This window comes from Triturus cristatus, chromosome 5_2 (assembly GCF_964204655.1).
Source record: "Triturus cristatus chromosome 5_2, aTriCri1.1, whole genome shotgun sequence".
NCBI lineage: Eukaryota > Metazoa > Chordata > Amphibia > Caudata > Salamandridae > Triturus > Triturus cristatus.
Genome location: NC_140588.1, coordinates 659,502,874 through 659,527,025, shown reverse-complemented (window position 1 = coordinate 659,527,025; position 24,152 = coordinate 659,502,874).

Here is a 24,152-nt window from a genome sequence, read left to right as displayed (position 1 = left end):
AACAGACAAAGGGTCGTATTGATCTCCAGGATACGCCCTTTACAGATGTAGATGGAGAACTGTGGGTGGACGGATCATGCCTGAAGCTACCAGATTGTACGACTTCAGCAGTGTATGCAGTTACCACATTACAAACAATAGTGGAGACAGCACGCATACCGCAGAAATCAGCTCAGGCAGCGGAACTGATAGCATTAACACGAGCATGTGAGCTCAGTACAGGATTGTGTGTGAATGTTTATACAGATAGCCGCTATGCCTTCGGAGTAGAGCACGATTTTGGCCTACTCTGGAAGGAGAGAGGGTTTCTAACGTCACATGGAGCACAGATAATGTATGGGGAGTTAGTTCACAACCTTTTGACTGCATTAACATATCCAAAGAAGATTGCTATAGTTAAATGTAGTGCCCATAAAAAGGTGGTTGATAAAGTTGGAGAAGGGAATGCTTTAGCAGACCGAGTGGCACGAGAGACGGCGATGCAGCCTGGCTCTACTGCAATGTATGTTGTGAAAAGAAAGATGGCACGATGCTAGGAGAGAAGTGTTGGAGATACAGAGGACCGCTTCCGATAAGGAACGGGAGCAATGGTCCAATGATGGAGAATTAGATGATGAAGGGTGTTGGAGAAGTAAGCAGATGGATAAATGGAAGTTACCCACAGCTTTCGTACAACCTATGGTTCAGATGGCGCATGGACTAGCGCATGTCGGAGCTTCCGCAATTGTCAAATTACTCAAACGAGTTTGGGAGCATCCGGAGATCGCTAGTACGGCAAAGAGGGTAGTGCAGACTTGCATGATTTGCCTGAGGTATAACCCAGGAAAGGGTACACGAACTCCAGCAGGAGGATTTGCAACACCTACTGCACCCTTTGAGGTTTTCCAAATGGATTACATTCAGCTTGAGCGCTGTAACAATCTGAAGTATGTTCTAGTAGTGGTTTGTGCCTTCAGTAAATGGGTTGAGGCATACCCTACGAAAGACAATGCTGCAATGACTACAGCCAAGATGCTATGAAGGAGTTCTTCCCTCGATATGGTGTTTGTAGATTGTTGTGGAGTGATAACGGACCTCATTTTATAGCAGACATTATCAAGTATGTCCTGAAAGGACTGGGAATTACCCAGAAATTTCATGCAGTGCTTCACCCTCAGTCTGCGGGATTGGTTGAGAAATATAACTGTACTTTGAAGCTTAAGATCGCTAAGATCCAAGCTTCGACTTCTTTGACTTGGCCAGACGCTTTACCGCTGGCATTATTGTCAATTAGATCGATACCGCATTCTTGGACCGGTCTCACGCCATATGAGATCGTGTTCGGACGCCCAATGAATATTTGGGGTCCACCGAAACCGAAGTCAGTGTATGATGTACCTTGTGTAATGATGAATGATTATCTGGCACAGTTAAGGGATAATTTGGTTTCTATTCATCAACAGGTTCGAGAAGTGCTCCCTGATCGGTCCACAGGTGAAGGACATAACCTCCGGCCTGGAGACCATGTCATGATCAAGGTGTTTGAAAGGACGAACAGTCTGGAGCCGAGATGGGTTGGTCCTGAGCAAGTCTTGCTCGCAACGAGGACAGCTGTGCGAGTCTCCAATCGGAAGAACTGGATCCACTCCTTGCACTGTCGTAAAGTGCCGCCTGGATTAGTGGAGCCTGCTGTATTGACCGACTATCGAGAAATCCTGACTGCAGAGAAAGGCCATGCTGTGGAACCGAACGACACTGAGGAGCTCTTCCCGGACCAAGCGATTCCTGGAGGAGGAAGATATCATCTCAGACCAAGGAAGTGATTTCTTTCTGTATCAGGACACGTTGTCAGAACGGCCCTTAGGTTAGTGAAACGGAGAGCCAATGAGGCAAGGGGGGGGATCGGCCCTGCATTAGTGTAGTGACACCCGTCTTGGCCCGCTGGTGAAGAAATCAACGGCTGCCTAAGGGGAAGAGTTCTGACAACCTTTTAGTTTCAGGAAGATATTGACTTTTATTATAAAATGGAGAAGAAGAAGATTTTTTGTGCGACAAGTTTTATTATCATTGTAGCTATTGTTGGTATAACCACGTGGTTTGTTGAGGATGTGACTCCTGCCCGTGAGTTGCTTGTTTTGACTACTCCAGTGCCTGAGGAGCACTACTTTTACACCCTTCCGTATCAAGAATTGAAGCATCGTCAGTCTTATTTGAATAATACTTTTATCCAGATGTTGTATCATACCCATGTTGCTACAAATGCTATGTGGCATGATGCCAGCTCATCAGAAGAAAGGAGGAACGCCGTTCATACCTCTTCCTTTCTCTCATAATGGCTCTTGTAGAGCATGGTACACTTTGCTTTTTGCCACACGGAAACCTACAGTGGGACGACTACTTTTTAGACTTAATAGGGAATGTCATCAGGATAAAGAAGGCTATCCACAAGCGAATGGGACAATATGGGAGTGGGAAGAATATCGACCAGATAATGAATCGATCCCCTACATCTTCACGAACACCAGAGATACTGCTGGAACCGAACAATTTGTGATTCAAGTGGCACAAGCTCAAGCGGACCTGTGTGTTCAGAGTGTGGGTCATATTCCTGTTGGTGTTAGTGACTGTATTATTGTGTTGAATATAGATGGATTAAACAATAGTACTTTCTTAGCTTCCCATAATACGTATTTCGTATGTGGGAATAAGGGTTATTATCGCTTACCAGCCGGCTGGTCCGGAGTATGTTATGTAGCGTTCTTATTACCCCCTGTATTCTTAGCGCCTGCATCCTATCATAAAGATTTGAAGTTATTGAACAATGTAACTGTAAATAGGTATAAACGTACTCTATCTATTGATGATATTGACCAAACTGACACTAGCTTGCAGCAGTATGTTGATTTTAACTTAGGATTGTTTTTCTTTGTTGGAGCTGCCCTAAATAGTAGGAAGGTTCGACGATTAACAAGAGTTGTAGAGGCTGTAACGAATCAAGCTGCTGCTGCTCTTGGGAATCTTACGGAAGAATTGCAAATCACTAGAATTGTTGCGTTACAGAATCGTATGGTATTAGATGTTATGTTAGAAGACAGAGGTGGAGCATGTAGGATTATCGGAAGTAGCTGTTGTTTATTTATTCCTCACCACACGCCATCAGTTTATAACGCTATTAATGAATTGCATACAATTGCAGCTGAAATTCATACAGAGAATGGCACTTGGACCTTTTCTGGGTGGTTTTGGGCATTGATTACTACATGGGGATGGAAAGTTTTAACTGGCCTCTGTATTATTGTAGCAGTTCTGTTTTCCTGTTGCATCTGTGTTCAGTGTGGTCGTTTACTCTGTTCTTTATGTGTGTCATTTTGTATTCCTGATACGAAAGCTATTGCCAATGTCATCGATCAGAAAAATTTAAACAAAGAGGTGGAAGAGATGATGAAAATTGACATATATGATGATTACCCTAATAAGCCAAATGTGTTCAGTAAATGCTGAAAGGGTCGTGTGTTGAAAACTAAAACAGCGATATGATTAAGCATTCACCAAAGACATGAATTCTCTCTAGTTAAAAACGTGTTTCTTGTCTTATGTTGACTAATGTCCGGACTCCATTTTGTATTTTCATATCTCCACGTGCTTTGCACGAGAAGAGTCCTACCTTTTCGCTAGTTGCTCTTGTAATCTGCCTAGTAACAGTCTATAAATAGCTCCTTTGTCCGTCTGGCGCATGCCCAGACTTGACCACATCTGTTATCAGTTAGTCCTTGTTTGACCATGTTTTCGCGGGCTCAGGAAATTGTTAACTCCGCCCACATATTGATCCTGTATCGAAAATGTCCATAAAAGGTAATGAATTTTGCTCTATGTTGTATCCACCCACTTATGAGCCCCTCTGTTGTGTATAAAAGGGGACCATGTACGCAAGTTCTTTGTGCTACTCTATGCAATGCTGAAGAGTGTTGTTTAGGTTGTAGGACCACCCTTAAGGGTTAATAAACTCTGTCTTTGTATTTGCAGTTTCCGTGCCAACTTCCTTCTAGCTTTTGTTACAGGAGAGCGAACCCTTGTATTCTGCGGGCCTAGCTGGGGCCTGTACTCATCACTGCCTTTGTGTATTCTAACATATGCCAAAGGCAGAAATGGAACTGGTCCGATCATTTTTGTTCACAGATTGAGAAAGCTAGGAAACATGTGAATAAATCTGTTTCTGCTTTTCTCCGAGACTACAGAATGGGGTCCATTTACAATAACAATCTGCGCTTTCATATGCAAGAGAGGTATAGGAGAGATGGAGTACACTTTACTGATGAAGGAAACAGAGTCTTCCTCAACAACTTTAGACTCTGTATAGGTACTTACTTATAAGTACCAAAAACTCTCAATGAACACAACGGCTCTTTTTAGAGCCACTCAAGAACAAAACACTTAAGCTTAATCTTTATCTCCCAACAATTTCATTTTTTTTCCCTTGGATCCGCGAACCCACAGCAAGAGAATCCGTGCATCCAACGCGATAGAATGCGCGCACCGTGCGCGCATTTCGCCGCTTTTTTTTTTTTAAAAGGGGGGCCACAGGGGGTCCTTCTGGGACCCCCTAAGCATATCTAGAGGGTCAGAGTATTTCCACTCCGCCCCCTTTATATCTTTTACACACTTATTCCCCTTCCATCTTCAGCCTCGCTTCTACCGAGCCAGAAAATGGCCGCCAACAGTTCCTGGTTTCGAATGAAGAGAGACGCTCGACAGCCAATTAGCATTCAGCGTGCGATCTGGAGGGTGTGTGCTCCGTTCGGGGAGGGTGCTCTTATGGTGCGGGTACGGTCCGCCGATCCTCCGCGGCCATAGATATCACTAACATTTTTACCCTAATTTTCTCAGGAACTACTGAACAGATTCACACCAAATATGCAAAAGGCACGAGTCCGAACTGAGGACTACCTCTTTACCAAATTTGGTGTCATTCCGTTCAGCGGTTCGGGCTGTAGCTGCGTCAGATCCTATGGGAAATTGCATGGGGAAAACGCGTTTTGAGACCCCCCTTTTTTCTTGGCCCCCGCTTCACGGATCACCGCAAAACTTTCAGGGTAGGAGCGGAGTGGAGCTGGCCAAAAGTTTGGAGAATTTCGCAAAGATTCGTCAATCGGCGCCAAAGATATTCCTAATAGAATGTTGCAGATTTCCTATGGAAAATAGGTCCTAACTATAACTATCTACTGGCGACCGCCAGTAGATAATATATTATACATATATATATATGTATATATATTAACTGCTGGCGGTTGCCAGTAGGTAGTTATAGTTAGGACCTAGTTTCCATAGGAGAAGCGTTTTTTCTTTTCCCAACAACTTTGGCGCTGGTTGACCCACTCCGGTCAGCTCCTGTCCGGAAGGTTTTGGGGTGATTTGACAAGCAGGGGACGAGAAAAAAGGGGGGTCCTAAAACGCATTTGCCCCATGTTAATTTCCATAGGAAACTTTAGACAAAGCTACAGCCCGAACTGTTGAACGGAATTACATGAAATTCGGCAAAAAGGTAGCCCTTGGTTCAGAAAGAATCCTTTTAGTTAAATGATGTAAATCTGTTCAGTAGTTCCTGAGAAATTAAAAAAAGAAAAAGTTTTGATATCTGGGCGGAGCCTAACCACACAAGCACCAGCTTGCCTCTGATTGGCTGCCAACATTTCAAACTAGGAAGTGTTGGCAGCCATCTTTTGCCTCGGACAGAGAGAGAAATAAAAAGGTAGAAAAAAGAGTAACAAAACAAGAAAAAGGGTCAGGGTAAAAACACCCTGACCCCCCAGGCCTGCTCAGGGGGTCCCACACTAACCCCAGGCCCAAAAAAACATTTTTTTAAAATTTTGGGTGGGGTAGTGCCGAATGCACGAACCCGTCCGAAAATTGAAAAAGCAGTCCAGGGGCAAGTTATTTATGTAGCGGGAGCCCGCGGGGACCCCTGTAGCCGCGGGGACTGCCACCTCCCCGGGGCTTGATAATTTATTCACAGGGGGCACGCCCCCCGCACAGTGGAGGCTGGGGTAGAGCCGCTCCGAGCATGGGCTTAATGGGCATTAAGACGATATGGTTCTCTCTGACTCCCAGTAGCATAAAACTTCTGAAAAGTGCCACTATTATATAGCGCTTCCTACAGCAGTGTGCGGCTTCAAAGCACTGTTCTTAACGCTTGTTAATATCAAGGCTAAGTTAGATCTGCTCAATTCGATGCCTATTTTAGCTGTAGGCACGTAGCCAAGTGAGCTCTCCCGCCAACGACATCAAGCTCCAAAATGCCAGTACTCGTACCAGTGAGTGCACGGGTGGTGCTGCTACACCAGTACCATAGTCCCACTGGATGTGTCGGTGTTGCAGTGTTGGAATTATTTAAGACTTATCTAAGAAGTGCTGCCATTGTCTGAGTGAAACTAAGTAGAATTACAAATAGCAGCTGGTCTCCAGCTCGTGCCTGCACCAATCACTACCCAATTACAGATCACGTGATCTTTCAATTCCGATTCAACTTTATCTTGCCACATTCGTGAAATGGATGAACTTCTGAAGTTCAGGAGGGCTATCAAAACGCATTTGTCTCCTTTTTCAGTCTAGTACTTGGTTTGCGCGCTTCTGCCCTTATACAGTTTTGTGGTGTTGGGACCTTTTTACAAGCGCTGGGACGCCCCTTGGCTGGGGCATCTGTGCGCTATAGAAGTGTTTTTAACATAACATAACATAACATAACATAACATAACATAACATAACAGATCACATCTACTTTAGTCTCCCAGGTCATGTCTCCATTCCAACTTCTAGGTCAGACGAAAGGACGACCTTCAGGTCACATCGGATCCGCGCACTCCATGTGTGATCTCTGATTTCTGGGTTCTCTCTGCTCTTTGCCTCTTGGTTCGGGTCAGGGAGGGGGTGTGGCTGGACCGGGGCCTTAGTGGAGGCCACTCCCGGGAGAAGAACCCGGGCTGGAAAGGGCGGGGGTAAGGGGAGCGTAGGCAGGGAAGTTACTGGGCAGCAGATTAGGATACTGTGTTTAGCCCAGCCATAAATTTAAGCAAAGGAATTTGGCTGTGGGTGGTGGGGTATTTAAACACAAGCGGAGGTCCGGTCATGACACCCACTATCTCCTGGGAATGTTACAGAGGAGAGAGGTGCTGCTGCTACAGAGTGTGAGGTGTGGGGGCGGGAGTGAGGGGGGATTAAGGGAGCCATAAGGCCTTGGGAGGGAATGCTGCTAGGCAAGAAGGCTGTGGCTTGTGGCAGTGCACGGCACTGGAGGGGTCGGGCAGGATGTGGGGTCACACGGTCACCCCTCTGGACTTGGGGTATCGAGTTTCCCCCTGGCCCTCACAGATTTGCTGGGATGTGTGCATTTGACAGTGTGGGGGGAAGGTGGGACTTGGCGAGTTCTCCCGCATTTCGGCCAACTCTGGGGCCATCCCCCAGGAGCCACTGCCAGCTCTGGGAGACATTCAGCCATAGTGTTAGCTGGGCCTCGAGGTGGGTGCACCCCTCTGCCGGGCCCCAAAAGGCCCAACTGTGAGAAGGTGGCCTGATATATGCTGTCCACTAGTTCTAGTGGGCACCTTGTATCAGTCCAAACAACCCCTTATGGTGAATGGTTAAAGACAACCTTTATTGAAAGCTATCCTAGTGGTAGCTAAGGAGAGCAACATTCAGGCTAAGTCTTGAAGGAATGTAAAGCCGCTTGTTTTACCAGTCTATAATCTCTTGAATGATCAAATGAAAGGACAACCACACCAGGTATATAATCAAAATATAAGTATTTAGGATAAAACACACCCCTTTATGAGTCTGGAGTTCGAAGTACTTTGTTTACAAGTTAGCAATTATCAGTAATTAGCACAAATACACGTTAGGGCCCTAGGGGCGTACCAAACCATATACCAAAACAGTGGTATAACAACGACTGGAATAGACACAAGGCCTAGAGCCTGTAGAATCGCTGGGATCCCAAGGAACCACCCAAGGTAGTGACACAGGGTATCCCCGGGGACTGCATGCAGTGTGTAAACACAACCGTGGGTTCCCGTTAGCTTCTATGGGTAATGTCGCAGTTGGAAATTTAAAGATTAGGGACACTTAGAATCAAGTCAGGACCAAACCCTTTTGGACTTAAGAAGTTCTAGGGCTAGCACCCATGGGAGCACCGGAGTACTCGAGTTACCTCACCCAGGGAAGCCGGGGTGCATAGGTGTCTTTTGGTGTCGGGTCGCGTCGTCGATTTCAATGGAAGCCTGCAAAGAACTGCTGCTGCCGTGAAGAGGAGAAGTGTCCGAAGAGATCCAAACCTGGATCTAGGATGGAAGGAACCAGAAAGCAGAGGGGACAGAGTCAGGGTCACTATCCAGTGACCATGGGCGGGATTGACCAATGCCCACAGATGTCGGGTGCTTGAGTTCATGGGTGTCTTGACTCTTCAGCCATGAAGTCCATGAGCCAGATTCGAGCTGTCCCACAAAGTATGTCAAGTACTGCAGTGTCAGCTACCAGAATGGACCTAAGAAGCCTTGGCAACGGCAAGTCACTGGAATTCAGAGAAAAGACTGCCGTGCAGACCAGTAAGATCTGAGGGACTCACCCAGCAAGGGTAAGGCAGAGCACGTCTGGAGCAACCAGGTATGCCCAATTAGAAAAGGAGTCGCCTTCGTGGGGACCTGCTAGCCAACAGGCTAATGATTGCGAAGGAGCCTCAAGCGGTCGCACTTGAAGCTGGTCCACGGGTCACACGTGGAGTTGAGGACAACAATCTTAGGTGCAGGAGTTGCTCAAGGCTGGAGCTACTCGGAGCCCAAAGCACAACTTCAAGAAGGACCAGGAAGATAGTGTTGCTGCAAAAGTTCACGGTGTACAGGGTTCACGGTTCCACGTCATCTATGATAGCCACGGGCCTCAGCTTTGCTGTGGACTCAGGGTAGCCTCGGGAAAGTATGGAAATCTACTTCTGGTGATGCAAAGACTTCGGCGTCCGGTGGGAGCTTCAGCGATGCAGACCGGTCAGTTGCTTCAGGATAGAACTTCAAAGGTCCAGGATATATTTTGCAGAGTTTCGTCCAGGGTAATCTAAAGTCCTAGGGACTGAATTCTTATACTTATATCAAGTTTAGGGGTTGGACTAACTCTAAGGTCCCACCTATGGGTGGGTCTGGAAAGAGGGGTGGTTTCACCCATTTCCTCTGTCCAGTTTCACACCAGAGCAGGGGCAGGTAGCCCCTGCAACCGGTCTGAACTGGACTATGCATAGGGACACCAAATGTGCCCCCAGTGCAGGACTTCAAAGCACCAGAGAGTGCTCCCGCCCAGCCCCCATACACATCTGCCTGTCTGGGGAGGTGGTTACACCTCCCTTCAACAGGAACCCTATTGTACAGGCCTCCCCTTCCGGAGTTTCAGTCAGTAGCAGGAGGCCAGACCCGTGTCTGTGGCAGAGGCATCCATTTTGTAATGCCAGGGATCAGGAAAGTCCTACCGGGTTTGACCAGTGTGAACATGTCTCTCCCTCTAGAATGGTGGAATGCTACCCCCTCTGCCAGAACTGGTGGGGGGGTAGTATTCCAAAGTGTTTGACACCAAACACGACATGTTTTGATGCAGCCATTCCCAAGTTAGCATTTACCGCGAGGTTATAGTATATGGTATATGGTATGGCTGTATCACAGAACAGCCATAAGGAAGTATTTCCAAAAGCTGCAGAGGGGCTCAGCTCATGCGTGGGCACCCTCTCACACAAAACCAAGCACTCTGCCTTCAGGATTGTCAAGGCCTGCCATAGGAGTGACATAAATTTATATGTGTCTATATATATATATGTGGATATAGGTAGCCTATACCACTGTAAGGGGTGCAAGCACACCCTTACCCAGGCGGCAGTAGCAGACCTGTGGTGCCATTTTGGAGTTCTTCCCAGGGGTGGCATAATACATGCTTCAGCCCCTGGTTGGCCTCTGAGGTACCTATGCCCTAGGTACATAGTATACCGTTACTAAGGGCTTATAAGGCACTCCAGAATCCAATTAGATATATACCTAATGTACATGCAAACCATTCTACAGAGAAAGCAGATATACTGGGGCAGATAGCAGGATCCCAGTCCAACTAAGTTATAAATCAGCAAAACACCAGGCAAAAAGTGGGGGCAACCACATAGTCAGATTCCACCTTCCTACACCCACCACTTTGGAGACATGTGCACAGCAGACCAGCTGTGTGACCTTGCACCGTGCATGGCTCTTAGTGCTGTTTGAGTGCCTGGCGTTTGGTTTTTCAGTCCGGGAGGAGTGAGGCATCAGAGTCTCTGAAGAATTTGGGTACATTTCGTAGGCTGGACCAGGCTCGGGAGGGAGCTCAGCACTTCCTTCCAGTGCTTGGCTTGTGGACTTATGGGGGTGGGGGCCCAACATTTTCTTGATATGCCAGGCGGCCAGGCGGTGTTACTGAATGGGCCGGTGCTAGTAAGGGCACAGTTGGGACGAGAAGGGAAGTTTGTCAGTCCTCTGCCCTCAAGGGACTGCCGGGCTGGCTCCAACTGGCATAAGGAGAGGCCTTAAAGTGCCGCTAGTATCTTTGGAGGGTGCTTCCAGCCCCTGTCTAGATTCACTCGGCCTTTCATTCTTCCGAGGTCTGTTAGATGAGTTACTATTCCTTGTGAATAATGGCAGTGCCTAGGGGCCGCTCAAGAGACCTTGTCTGGGAATGGATGATGGGGTGCTATGCAGGGAGAAATGCTGGCAGGTAGATACTCAGGTGGTTGTGGAGCGGACGGTCACCTTTGGGATATGCGGAGGGCACTGGGGGCAGGTGGTATTATGGACCCACTGGGATAATAATGTAGTCCCGTGAGGCTAGGAGTCAAACGGACAGCACAGGAACGTGGGCAGGGTCCGGGTACAGTTGGGTGGAAAAAGGATCGACACTTCGCTGGGCGGGAGATGTGGCTGCACCCGACGCATGGCCCGCACCTCCGACTTTCAAATGTGAAAACACATTTTATTTTTGGGTATGATGGGCGCACTGCTACCCTGATTAATAGAAAGGAACAGAGCCCACAGGAGGGGTGGCTGTTCCTCACTCGTTTTTTTAGTTCCAAAAGGAACCAAGCATTGTTACCGCGGGGAGAGAGTAGCGGCCAATTGCACTTTTCTAGGCACTATTAGTTACGCCGGAGGACCTACAAAGTTGCAAGTATGCATCTTTTAAACAGAAGTATTTTCCCTTAGTACACCAGATTACATCTCTGTGTTAAGCAGTAGGCATTTACTTATATCCAGTAGGTGGTACCCTGTACGTCTTTACCAGAAGCTGTAGTGCATGAACAAATGTGGACATATAGCTGCAGGCCTACTTGTGAGTGTGTCTTCAGCAGAAATATTAAAGTCCATAATAAAAGGACTGGTGGTGCTGACAATCTAGGCAGATCCACATCAGAAATTGGGCTGGAGCGTGGCAACTCAGAGAGATATTAGCGAAACTTATGGTAAAGCCAGGGCCTGTTAGAGGCGGGCGGCATCCCCGAATAATGATATCTCCATATTTTGGACATACCAGCAGAACAACAATTTGCTGTTGGAACATCATGGTCTGGGGTATAGTCCAGCCACAATGCAATTAAGGGAAGGGCATAATAGTAAATCGAGGGACCATATACAGCACTTTCCAATGGAAGGTTCGGGCCAGATAAACAAGAGATCAACCCGGTTACACAGGTGCACGTAACTGGGTGCAGGGGACCAAGGCTCAGCTGGAAGTTTGACTGAACCTGGGCCCAGTCAGTGTTTGGATATGCACAAAGTGGTCAGTCCTTGGTGCGCAGCTGGCGTTCCTGAGGTGCACATCAGCTGCATTGTTATGCTGCATTAAGTATGCGACCTATGCGCTTGTGGAACAGTATGTAGGTAAACAGCTAAAGGGTAGGTGAGAAGCATGCTGCAGCCTGCAGGTGGTTTGCGGCTGGGCCGTCAGTATTAAGGGGCACGCAGGGATGTGGTGCAGGGTTTGTGGGGTGAAGAATGGTATAGAACTACAATGGGCGATAGGGTGTGGCCGCACCCAAGGCTTAGCCCAGGTAACACCTTGCGGGCCCAGCAGTAGCGAGCATTGAGGACTGCATTGCCCCAGCTCGAAGTTCATATGCCAGCAGGAGTGGAGCAATGTGCGGGAGATTATGCTAATGATGTGTGATGATGGTAGGGCTGAAGTGTTGGTTCTGGGGCTGGCTTAATGGTGGTTAGAAAATTATAATTAGTGACATGCTGGGCTCGGAGGGCGGATAGGATTACAGGAGATCGGTGTGGGGAAGAGTGAACCCTGGGGTTGGGGTGAGGAGAACAATAGTTGTGGTCCTTTACACAAGTTAAAAGCTTGGGGGAGCATACAAGGGGATGGGTCTGGGCACGGTGAGGTTGGTTCCAGAGGGTAGGTGTGCGCGGGTTGCTGTAAAGTGCGGTAGGTTTGACATTGGCAAGGCAAAGCAGGTGCACAGACACCTAGGGATGGCATAGTGAGGATTCAAGTCCCATTCAGAGGTGATGGATGGTTATGGGAGATATGAGGTGCGGGCGGAAGGGACGAGGAGCAATACAGGGAGGCTAAATGCCCACAGAGAGCAGGGGGTGTAGGAACGTCCGGGAACATACTTGGATGGGTTAATGGTCAGTACTTCATGCAGCGGGGGCAGAAAGACTTGAGGGCAGGGGTAATGCTCGTGATGGAAAACGGTACCTCAGGATGCTGGATGATGTTTAGGAGTTGCGAGTTAATCAATTATTATTATTATTATATTTAAATTTATATGGCGCAACAGCTACCAGGAGGTTTCCCGGCACCTACGCACCCATGCAACAGAGAAAAGAACAGCAGGTCAATCTCAAAGATTGAATAACCACGTTTTGATGCTTTTTCGAAATTTGACAGAGTTATGTTCAAAACGAAGTGAGAGTGGAAGCAAATTCCATAGAAAGGGGGCCAAGTTGGCAAAAGACCAACCACCCATACGAGCAAGTATGAACCTAGAGCTCGCAAACTTAGCCTGCTTGGAAGATCTAAGAAGGCGAGTGGGATTGTACTGGTGAACTAAGGTGCTAAGATGGCGAGGAGCAGTACCAGCATTGATTCTGTGCATATAGCAAAGGGCTTTGAATTTTGACTGATTTTCAATCTTAAGCCAGTGTATGTCCCGGAGAGTCCTGGTGATGGAGGCCATTCGAGGTAACTGATAAGCTTATGGATTACCTCCTTGTTGGCACCTAAATATAAGACATTGCCGTAATCCAATCTGGACACGATCAGGGCTTGAACCACAGTCTTTTGAGCCAGAGGAGGCAGCATCCATAAGATCTTTTTTAACCATTTCAAAATTACAAAGCACATTGAGGCAACCTTGACCGATTGTTGATGCATAGACAATTGATTGTCTATAATAATGCCCAGGTTGCAAACAGATTGTGAAGGTTGGGGAAGGGCACCGATTTGGTGCGGCCAATGTTGTGGGCCACAGAGAGCTTTGTTTCCACGAGAATTAAGAGTTCCGTTGTCCTCCATTCAGCTTCAATTTGTTTGTGTGCATCCATCCAGCAATGTTTTGTAAGCCTGATTGAAGAGAGGATACCTTAGAGGTGTCTTTCGTAGATAAGGAAAAGATAAGCTGGGTGTCGTCCGCATTGGAATATATCGTTAGCCCAGCTTTTTCTGTTAAGGATGCCAGAGGGCTGATGTAAATGTTGAAGAGCAAAGGGCTTAAAATAGAGCTCTGGGGCACTCCATAAGGGGAGACATGAGATCTGGAATTAGCCACTGGAGAGAATACCTGAAACGTACGATTGGTTAGAAAGCTCGCTAGCCATTTCAGTGCAATGCTGCCAATGCCCTTAGAATGTAGAACTTGAAGGGTCTCATGTGACACGGTTGCAAAAGCGGCACTCAAATCTAATAAAATGAGTGCCACGGTGTCACCCTTATCAAGTCGCTGACGGATGGTTTCGGTGACTCCCAAGAGTGTCGATTCGGTAGAAAAACCTGTTCTAAAACCGGATTGGGACAGATGCAGAATGTTTTGGGAGTTCACAAATTGTGTCAATTGGCGGTTAATATGTTTTTCTAAAATTTTGGAGAATGCAGGGGGCTAAGAAATAGGACGGAAGTTGGAAAGAACTTCCGGATCAGCATTAGCTTTCTTTAGCAAAGGGAGGATCATAGCATGTTTCCAAGTAGCAGTCACTACTGCCTCAGCAAGTGAGGCGTTGGGAAGTTCCATAATAAATTTCAGAATTTGGGGGTCCAATTTTTTTAGAACAGGGTTTGGAAAGGGATACTTAGGGGAGCCTGATTTGATACTATTTAGGGTGTCATTAAAAGACACCGTATCAAGACGTAGCCATCTGTCCAGTATGCTATCAGGATTGTCCTCTTTGTCCAATAAATCTGTGGGGGAGGTAGAGTCTGCTAGTAAGTTGTTGGACTTCGGAAGCGGTTCTCCATTAGTATCAAATTCAGAATACATTTTGTCAATTTTATGATAAAAAAACACCGCTAGATCTTCACATTGAGTTTCCGTTATCTTTGGAGGCTCCGGTTGATGTGTTGCATCAGACAATTGTTGCACCACCTTGAACAGCGTTTTAGGGTTGTTTTGAGACAACATGATATTGTTCTTTGTGTATTCAGCATGCGCAGCTTTGCATAATGCCTGGTAACTTTTGATGGCCTGTTTATAAACCCGGTTTTCAGCTGGAGCGTAGTGTTTTCTCCAATGTCTCTCTAGCACTTTACAATTCATTTTTTCTAATTTGAATTTGTCTGAGAACCATGGGGCAGGAGGGCGATGGCTGTTGATTTTATTCTTAGACAAAGGGAGGCATGTGTCAATGGACAAGGTTAGCCAGCTGTGAATAGCGTCAGTGTCTGTGGTGCTGGCTATGTTTATAGCCGGCATAGAGTGTAAAAGGTGAGGATTAACACAATCAACATTACGTTTTTTCCAATTTCTATAGCCAGTTGCACCAACGGTGGAGGACGAAGGCTCACGTCCCCTCACCTGTCTGAGCTTAAAGCTGACTAGAAAATGATCAGACCATAGTAAGGGGAGGGCTGGCTCATAAGAAATATTAGTTAAGTTGGAAAGAATAGGGTCCAGTTGGTGTCCTGCCTTATGCGTAGGGCCGACATTACATAAGATGACATTCAAGGCAGGTAAGTCCATAATTAAACTTACCGCAATGGCCTCTGTTGGGTCTTTCTGCACCCTACTTGCTCCTTTCTACATTTCTCTTGGCTCTTTCTGCACCCCTGTTGCTTCAGTCTGCACTTTCCATGCTTCTTTCTGCACATGTCTTGCTTCTTTTTGCATCCCTGTTGTCTCTTTATGTACCTCTTTTGCCTCTTTCTGCACTTTTCTTGGCTTTTTCTGCACCACTTTTCCCTCTTTCTGCACATCTGTTGCCTCTTTCTGCCCCTCATTTGCTTCTTTCTGCACCACTGTTTTCTCTTTCTGCACTCGTCTTCCATCTTTCTGTACCGTTCCTGCCAGTTTTTGCATCTCACTTGCCTATTTCTGCACTTTTCTTGCTTCTTTGTATACCTCTGTTGCTTCTTTTAGCAATTCTCTTGCCTCTTTGTGCACTTCTCTTGCCTGTTTCTGCACATTTCTTGCCCTTTTTTATACCTCTGTTGGCTCTTTCTCTACCTCACTTGCTCCTTTTTACACTTCTCTTGCCTGTTTCTGCACTCCTGTTGCTTCATGCCACAATTTCCATGCTTCTTTCGGCACCTGTCTTGCTTCTTTCTGTACCCCTGTTATCTCTTTATGTACCTCTTTTGCCTCTCTCTGCACTTTTCTTGCCTTTTTCTGCACCTCTCTTCCCTCTTTCTGCACGTTTGTTGTCTCTTTCTGCACCTCATTTGCTTCTTTCTGTACCCTTGTTGTCTCTTTCTGCACTCGACTTCACTCTTTCTGTACCTTTCCTGCCTGTTTTTGCATCTCACTTGCCTCTTTCTGCACTTTTCTTGCTTCTTTCTGCACCCCTGTGGCTTCTTTCAACAATCTCTTGCCTCTTTGTGCACTTCTCTTGCCTGTTTCTGCACCTCTCGCCTCTTTTAGCAACTCTGTTGGCTCTTTCTCTACCTCACTTGCTTCTTTCTACACTTCTCTTGCCTCTTTCTGCACCCCTGTTGCGTCATTGTACACTTTCCATGCTACTTTCTGCAACTGTCTTGCTTCTTTCTGCACCCGTGATATCTCTTTGTATACCTCTTTTGCATCTTTATGTACTTTTCATGCCTGTTTTTGCATTTCACTTGCCTCTTTCTGCATTTTTCTTGCTACTTTCTACACCCCTGTTGCTTTTCTCAGCAATTCTCTTGCCTCTTTGTGCACTTCTCTTGCCTGCTTCTGCACTTCTCATGTCTCTTTCTGCACCCCTATTGCTTTATTGTGCACTTTCCATGCTTCTTTCTGCACCTGTCTAGCTTCTTTCTGCACGCCTGTTGTCTCTTTCTGCATGTCTGTTGCCTCTTTCTGCACCTCATTTGCTTCTTTCTGCACCCCTGTTGTCTCTTTCTGCACTCGTCTTCCCTCTTTGTGTACATTTCCTGCCTGTTTTTGCATCTCACATGCCTCTTTATGCACTTTTCTTGCTTCTTTCTACACCTCTGTTGCTTCTTTCAGCAATTCGCTTGCCTCTTTATGTACTTTTCATGCCTGTTTTTGCATTTCACTTGCCTCTTTCTGCATTATTCTTGCTACTTTCTACAGCCCTGTTGCTTCTTTCAGCAATTCTCTTGCCTCTTTGTGCACTTCTCTTGCCTGCTTCTGCACTTCTCATGTCTCTTTCTGCACCCCTATTGCTTTATTCTGCACTTTCCATGCTTCTTTCTGCACCTGTCTAGCTTCTTTCTGCACCCCTGTTGTCTCTTTCTGCATGTCTGTTGCCTCTTTCTGCACCTCATTTGCTTCTTTCTGCACCCCTGTTGTCTCTTTCTGCACTCATCTTCCCTCTTTGTGTACATTTCCTGCCTGTTTTTGCATCTCACATGCTTCTTTATGCACTTTTCTTGCTTCTTTCTACACCTCTGTTGCTTCTTTCAGCAATTTGCTTGCCTCTTTGTGTACTTCTCTTGCCTGTTTCTGCACTTCTCTTGCCTCTTTCTGCACCCCTGTTGCTTCATTCTGCACTTTCCATGCTTCTCTCTGCGCCTGTCTTGCTTCTTTCTGCACCCCTGTTGTCTCTTTATGTACGTCTTTTGCCTCTTTCTGCACATTCCTTGGCTTTTTCTGCACCTCTCTTCCCTCTTTCTGCACATCTGTTGCCTCTTCCTGCACCTCATTTGCTTCTTTCTGCACCTCTGTTGTCTCTTTGTGCACTCGTCTTCCCTCTTTCTGAACATTTCTTGCTTCTGTCTACACCTCTGTTGATTCTCTGGCCTCTTTATGTACGTCTCTTGCCTGTTTCTGCACCTCTCTTGCCTCTTTTGCACCTCTGTTGGCTCTTTCTGCACCTCACTTGCTCCTTTCTACACTTCTCTTGCCTCTTTCTACACCCCTGTTGCTTCATTCCGCACTTTCCTTGCTTCTTTCGGCACCTGTCTTGGTTCTTTCTGCACCCCTGTTGTCTCTTTATGTACCTCTTTGCCTCTTTCTGCACTTTTCTTGCGTTTTTCTGCACCTCTCTTTCCTCTTTCTGCACATCTGTTGCCTCTTTCTACACCTCATTGCCTTCTTTCTGCACCCCTTTTGTCTCTTTCTGCACTCGTCTTCCATCTTTCTGTACCTTTCCTGCCTGTTTTTCATCTCACTTGCCTCTTTTTGCACTTTTCTTGCTTCTTTCTAGGAGTGGGCGGAATTTGCGAAATTAACTTTCGCAAATTATCGCGAAAATGCTAAAAATCTCCGCAAACACGCCGGAAATATCGCGAAGATGCGGAAGATTTTTTCCCGCCTGTTCGCGCTATTTTTTGCGTGATCGCGGGTCACCAACTTACCCATGCGGTTGCTCACAGGCGCGGCCATCTTGTTTTCACTTGTCCCGCACTCTCGCGATGCTTACTTCCTGTTCCGGGTTGCGCAATGCATGTTCGCGCCCGTTCGCGGTAGATATTTCCTGTTCGCGACCCCTTTTACTTGATCGCGTTGCTTTTTGCTTGCTCGGGGAGAAAATATCGTGAACGTGGTCGCAATGGGCGCGGCCATCTTGTTTTTCACTCTATTGCATGGTTCTGGGGCCTGATTTTCAATCCTCTCCAGATCTTTTCAATCCTTTGTTTGAATCCACTTTTTTTTTATCTTTCTTATTTATTATTTCTCCTACTATTTTCCAGCTTCTATATTTTGGGTTTTTGTCTCCTTTTTTTGGTTTTTAGCTACTTTTTCTCTTTCTATTGCCTGCTATTATTTATTTCCTTTACTTCTTTAATTTTATTACCTTTTCTTACCCCAGAACCATGTCTAAGGGTAGGGCTGGTCGCCGTTGCAGCCAGAGCCGCGACCGCCTTCCTTGTGGAAGTCGGCGCCCACAAGGGGTGCAAGCACGGGCCTTATTTGGGGAGGTGGAGTTGGCTGCACTAATTTTCTTTGTGCAGCGCCACCTCCCCTCAACTCCCTTGCTCTTCTGCGCTACTACTAATCTTACTTGTTTGCAACTTTGCGTTTGCGCTCGCTTAGCGTGATTCTGTACGAGTTTATTTTAGAGAAATTAAGTTACGTAATGCTACAGTGACTCTAGTCCACTCCTTACTTTGTCCTGTCACTAATAGATAGGGGCGGATTGATACTTAGGTTTAGGTACTTTGTATGAGTTTCTAATTTGTTAGTGGTATGCGTGATGCCCCCTCAGTTACGTGACGTGCTGCTAGTATGACTACGGCAGTCTTTATTAGAACCTTTTCTAGTTTGTTCAATGAGTGGTGGTAATTGGCTTAGCACTAGCAGAACATCAGCATCAATCAATCAACCCAAAATTTGGTGTATACAAAAAATGTAGTCATGTGTAGGCCTGGGCGAAAATTTCGTTCCGTTCGCGGAAATTGCGATAATTTGACATTTTCGCATTCCGCGGAGAGCGCGAAAATGTCAAAAATTCCGGTTTCCCCAGCTTGGCGATAATTTGTTTCTTGCTCGCGCTGTAAAATAATACATTCTCGCGCGCGCGCCATCGCCTTACCTGAATCCCTGCGTTCGCCGACAAGTTTTCTTGATCCGGTCGCGTTCTCCATGAGATGTTGTATTGTTTTTAGCCATTTGCGTTGTCTCGCGACAGTTCGCGCCCGCAGTGACGTCATGCGTCGCGCGATCACTTCTTTCTTCTCGCGATCTTGCACCGCGAGAACAACTCAAAACAAGATGGCCGCGCCCGCAAGCAACTACATGGGTAAGTTGGCGACCCGCAACCATGCAGAAAATCTCGCGAACATGCCGGAAAAAAACTTCCGCATCTTCGCGATATTTCCGCTTGTTTGCGATAATTTTAAACATTTTCGCGATAATTTGCGAAAGTTAATTCCGCAAATTCCGCCCACCCCTAGTCATGTGTCCTCCATTTGACCATATGCATTGTTGAGGAATAAAAGAAGTGGAAATGCATACTTAATGTTCAATTGGCATGCCTGGAATAGGTGGGCTAGGTTGGGTGGTACGTCGTACTTAGGCTTAGTTGTAACTTAGTATTCTGGAATCAGAATGGAAGACAGGATTACTGTTGATAAATAGTAACTTAAGTAGTCGATCCGCGAATCCACCAATACTACTTGTTGACCAGATGAGATCGGTCAATTTAGTTGTGGCAATTGTTGTTTTTTGGAACGCCCTGAACGTCTCAGGATCGTTTAACAGACACGACAATGAGGACGCAACCACTTGTGAAGGGTAGTTCTTTTAATGAAGGCAAATAAAATACAAAGAACAAACAAAAGTTATAGTCACTGGAATCCTCCAGGCTAAGTACGTTACCAGCCCACAGCACGGATGGTCCTAACCGTCCTCTGCATATACGCCGATCCCGGCGTATGCCAACAGAGGGCAGAAATGAAATGGCCGACAATGCCAATCGGTAGGCTGTGAGGGGCACGAAGAGTGTTGGGGAGAATCGAGGAGTCAGGGAAACACCCAGCCGGGGTCTCTACCTGAAGGGAGCAGCCGCTCAACCTCTTCCTCAGACTGCACCGGGACGCGGAGTCACCTCTTGGTGATGCGTCACCGATACCCCAATCACAAGCAAGAAGACTGAACCGAGAGCAGCCGCTCGATCGATCCTGTGGACTTCCGAGTCTGTAACGCGGCAAACACCTCCTGGTGTGCGTTACAGCTGGCAGTCCCTGTGTCTCTGGTCGGGCTGGGAGTTACGACTCCAACCAGCAAAAGCGCCACTGCGCTTGGACTCAGCCGAGTCAAAAAGCGAAGCTCAATGGTTGACCGGTAGAGCTTCCGGGTCCTTCACAGGTGACGATGGGGCAAGACACGGCCCAGGGAGTAACGACTCGACCTACCTCCGTTCTTGCCTTACTGGAGCACTACTCCGGAACACTGCTCTTCACGAAGCAGGTACGTCGGTGTAAACACAATATCCGACAGCCTTGTACCTCCCGGTTCCTCCCTTTATAGGGCGTGTTTTCCTTGAGTTATGTAACCGCTCTCCTGTTTACATAAGGGCGTGTTTCCCTTGAGTTATGTAACAGCTCTCCTGTTTACATAAGGGCGTGTTTCCCTTGAGTTATGTAACAGCTCTCCTGTTTACATAAGGGCGTGTTTCCCTTGAGCTATGTAACAGCTCTCCTGTTTACATAAGGGCGTGTTTCCCTTGTATGACAGGAATTCTTGACATTTACATAAGTGTTTTTTGACCGTTGTTGAAAAATATTGTATTTGTTTGACACCATCCATCAATGTTTGTCTCTTTCTTATATCTTTCCTGTTCATCAGCACCAGGAGGACACCAATGAGGGCTCGTCTGCTGGCCTCAGTAAGTCTTCTTGTTTTTAATAATATTTCTTATTCCATAACTTTTACTGCACCATATTTTTCATGAACTATTGTTTCAGTTTCCAAATGCTGTTTTTTTAACAACAATTATCCTTCAATCTGTACGGTTTCAAAAATCTTATCCCTGCCTCTGCTATGATGACTCTCAGTACTACTACTACTAATACTATCAGTCTGTCTGTACTGTAGTAGCTAGTCTTGCCCAGTTGGCCAGTGCCGCTCTTTATGTGAAAGGTTGTAATATAAAACTCATATTCACCAGTAGCTCTAGCCATTGAGTCCAATCGTTTGGGTCGTCGTCTTGAACTACTTCTAGTCTTATTGATCTTGAGTCTTTGTTAATCTTGAGGCTTTGAAAATTCACAGCAACAAAAGCCCAATCAGATTTATTACTATTTTGATATGATAGCCTATAGGACATACTACTACTGTTGTAGGGATCTTGCACATACACAGACCTTTGCACAAGAAAATAGGATGTTGGTGATGGTAGGTTGGACCTTCCTCACACACCACAATCAGAAATTCAGCACCCACCACAATTCCACTGCTCGACTATAGTACTGTCTTGACATAACTATTAGGTCTTCGAACCCTCCCCCAAGATACCCAACAAGAAGACAACCCAGAAGATAACACACCCAACCTCTCAGTCGTGGAAGCAAATGCACATGCACACCCTTACTTTAATTTGCTCACTCGTGTAAGTTAGTCCACACCAAATACCACCAAGTCTATGTAAGTTCAAAATGTTTATTTTGAATTGAGAAGCTCTGTACATTGTTTTATTATAAAATGCAGCACCAACCGGAAAATCAATAACATTAAAACAATAAACATTGTTACACTTATACAGTTGGGAATTAAATCATGATAACTGAACAGTGGTGGAAGGCAGCACCACCATCCCCTAGGAATTTAGTTTATATAAATTTATAAATGAAGATGTGAGTGAAGGGACCCCTCACCTTAGGGTAACCTAGTACTGGTAGTTGTTGCATCATTCAGAAACTCTGCAAAGCTCTGGTTCGTAGAAGGGAATCTTCCGTCTGTAATGCGAAAAATGAAATGGTGTGCGTTAGTATATTGCAACTTGCAAGCATTTCTCAGCCATGCCAAAAAGTGTAGCATTTATGGATAAGCAATATGGACTAGTAACTAAAGGTACACCAGTACTTCCTAAAAAAGTGGCTTGTTAATGTTTTTGTTGACTGCTTGTACGCAGCGCGTAGACTAGACAGTAGCAGTGTGAGGCAGGTCATGTGGGCTCAAAGGTGTCTTATACAAGAAGCTACAAGGTAACGTCACATGTGCAAAAATAAAAGACACAAAGGTAAAATGGTAGCATGGCTCGGGCAAGTTAAGCCCGAGTGGCGGGCGGTGGTAAATTAGATTCATAATCCTTAACTATTGTTGAACTTGATAGTACACTCACTGCAAGGGTGTACTGTATGTATATGTATACTGTACTGTTGAGAATTAGGGCCCCGTTAGGATGGCAGGCGTATTGCCCCCGCCGGGCCGGCGGTATTCACCGCCGACACCACAGGGGCAAACCTATGGCCATCCCTGTAGAAAAGAGTCAGACCCCCCCCATATATCGAGCAGGCGGAAAAGGGTTCAATATGGCGGTGGTGTCTCTCTAAACACACCGCCAGCCATATAATCTGCATTTTGGAATGCCTTTGCGTGGCGGCATTGCCGTCCGCCACGGAAAGGCATGCAGACATTGCAGAGTATGCTTGGGGGCCCCCATGGAAGGTACCTACCTATGCTATGGTACCCCCCCCTGCCTTTCAAAGCAAAACGTGACAGGCTCTGTGTGGGGCCCATCATGTTGTGCTTGGAAAAGCAGCACAACATGTATTTTTAGCATTGCTTTCGGCACCGTCAACCAGAATGTAAAAAAAACAGGATGTGCCCGACACTGTGCCGGGCGCATCTTCCCAATTAATTGTCCCCATGGGACCCCCACCCTTTTTAGCATGGTGGGTGGACAAAGTCCAGCCGCCATCCGATGTCGTAAGTAAGTATGAGTTGTTGGGGACGTTTGAAGAGTGAACTAGAAGACTAGAATCCCTTTAATTTGCATAGGAGCGGGAGTATTGAGTAACCAATGGCCTCATCTATCTGATTTCAACTCCGCTTTGAAAGTTTTATGGAGAAGAGCACCTGGTGCACTGTTCAAGTAAAAAGTGAAAGACGGGTGGAAGTAAGAAGGACAGGCAGATTTAAAATGTTATATACTACTGTCCTTTATAGTGCTACTCGACCATGCCAGTATGTGTATAAATAATTAACTTGTCTTACTGTTTTTCTAAGAGTATATTTTACAATTGTCTTGTTTTTTTCTTTTTGATACACAGCTACTCCTAACTAAACTGCAAGGAGTTGGCCGCCAAGCCACGGCGCCGGAAGCTGGAGGCAATCCAGCAGGAAAACCGGCGGCTGGTGGTCTTAGCTGAGGAGGAGGAGGAGACTGCGGCAGCAATTCAAGCCTCCTCCAGTGCCCCGGGCCCCAGCCACCGCCCTCCAGCGGTATGGCACCACCGTCTGGCGGCTGCCCGCCGCCACCCTAGTGCCATCTCCGGTGCCCCCCCCACTGTGGATGCAACTGCCACGCCCTAAGACGCCGCGTCACCCGTCTAGAGCACCAAATGCGTGTCCTCCTTGAGTCCCGCCCCACACCTTAGTCCCTGACATTAAGTTCTGCCCCTTTTCTAATTCTTGTTTGGGTGGGTGGGAACTTGTTTGGGCGTTGGGTTTGGGATTTTTTCTTTACAGACTTTTTCTCCTATGGACAATTGGACATTGGTTGGGGTTAGGGAGGGCGGTGCGTCAGCTTTTGTGGGTTTAGTTTATTTTTGTTAGGGAAAATTAAATATATTTTCTATGTTACATGCAATGTTGTTAATGTTTTGTAGGTGGGGTAACTGTTTTACATCACACTGTTTAATTGCTGGTGCATGGCCGCCCATAGCCTGTGTTTGATTTAAATAATTGGCTGACTTTGTAAGACACAAACAGATATGCGACACACCTCACGGATTGACTTGTCCTTCGAGTACTTTCAGTCTCTCATCTAGTCTATGCATTCTTTATCTGGACTGGTGTGTGAAAATGAAATCATTGACAACATGTCCATTATTAATTCTGCCTCCCCCAAACTTCCCTTTTACCT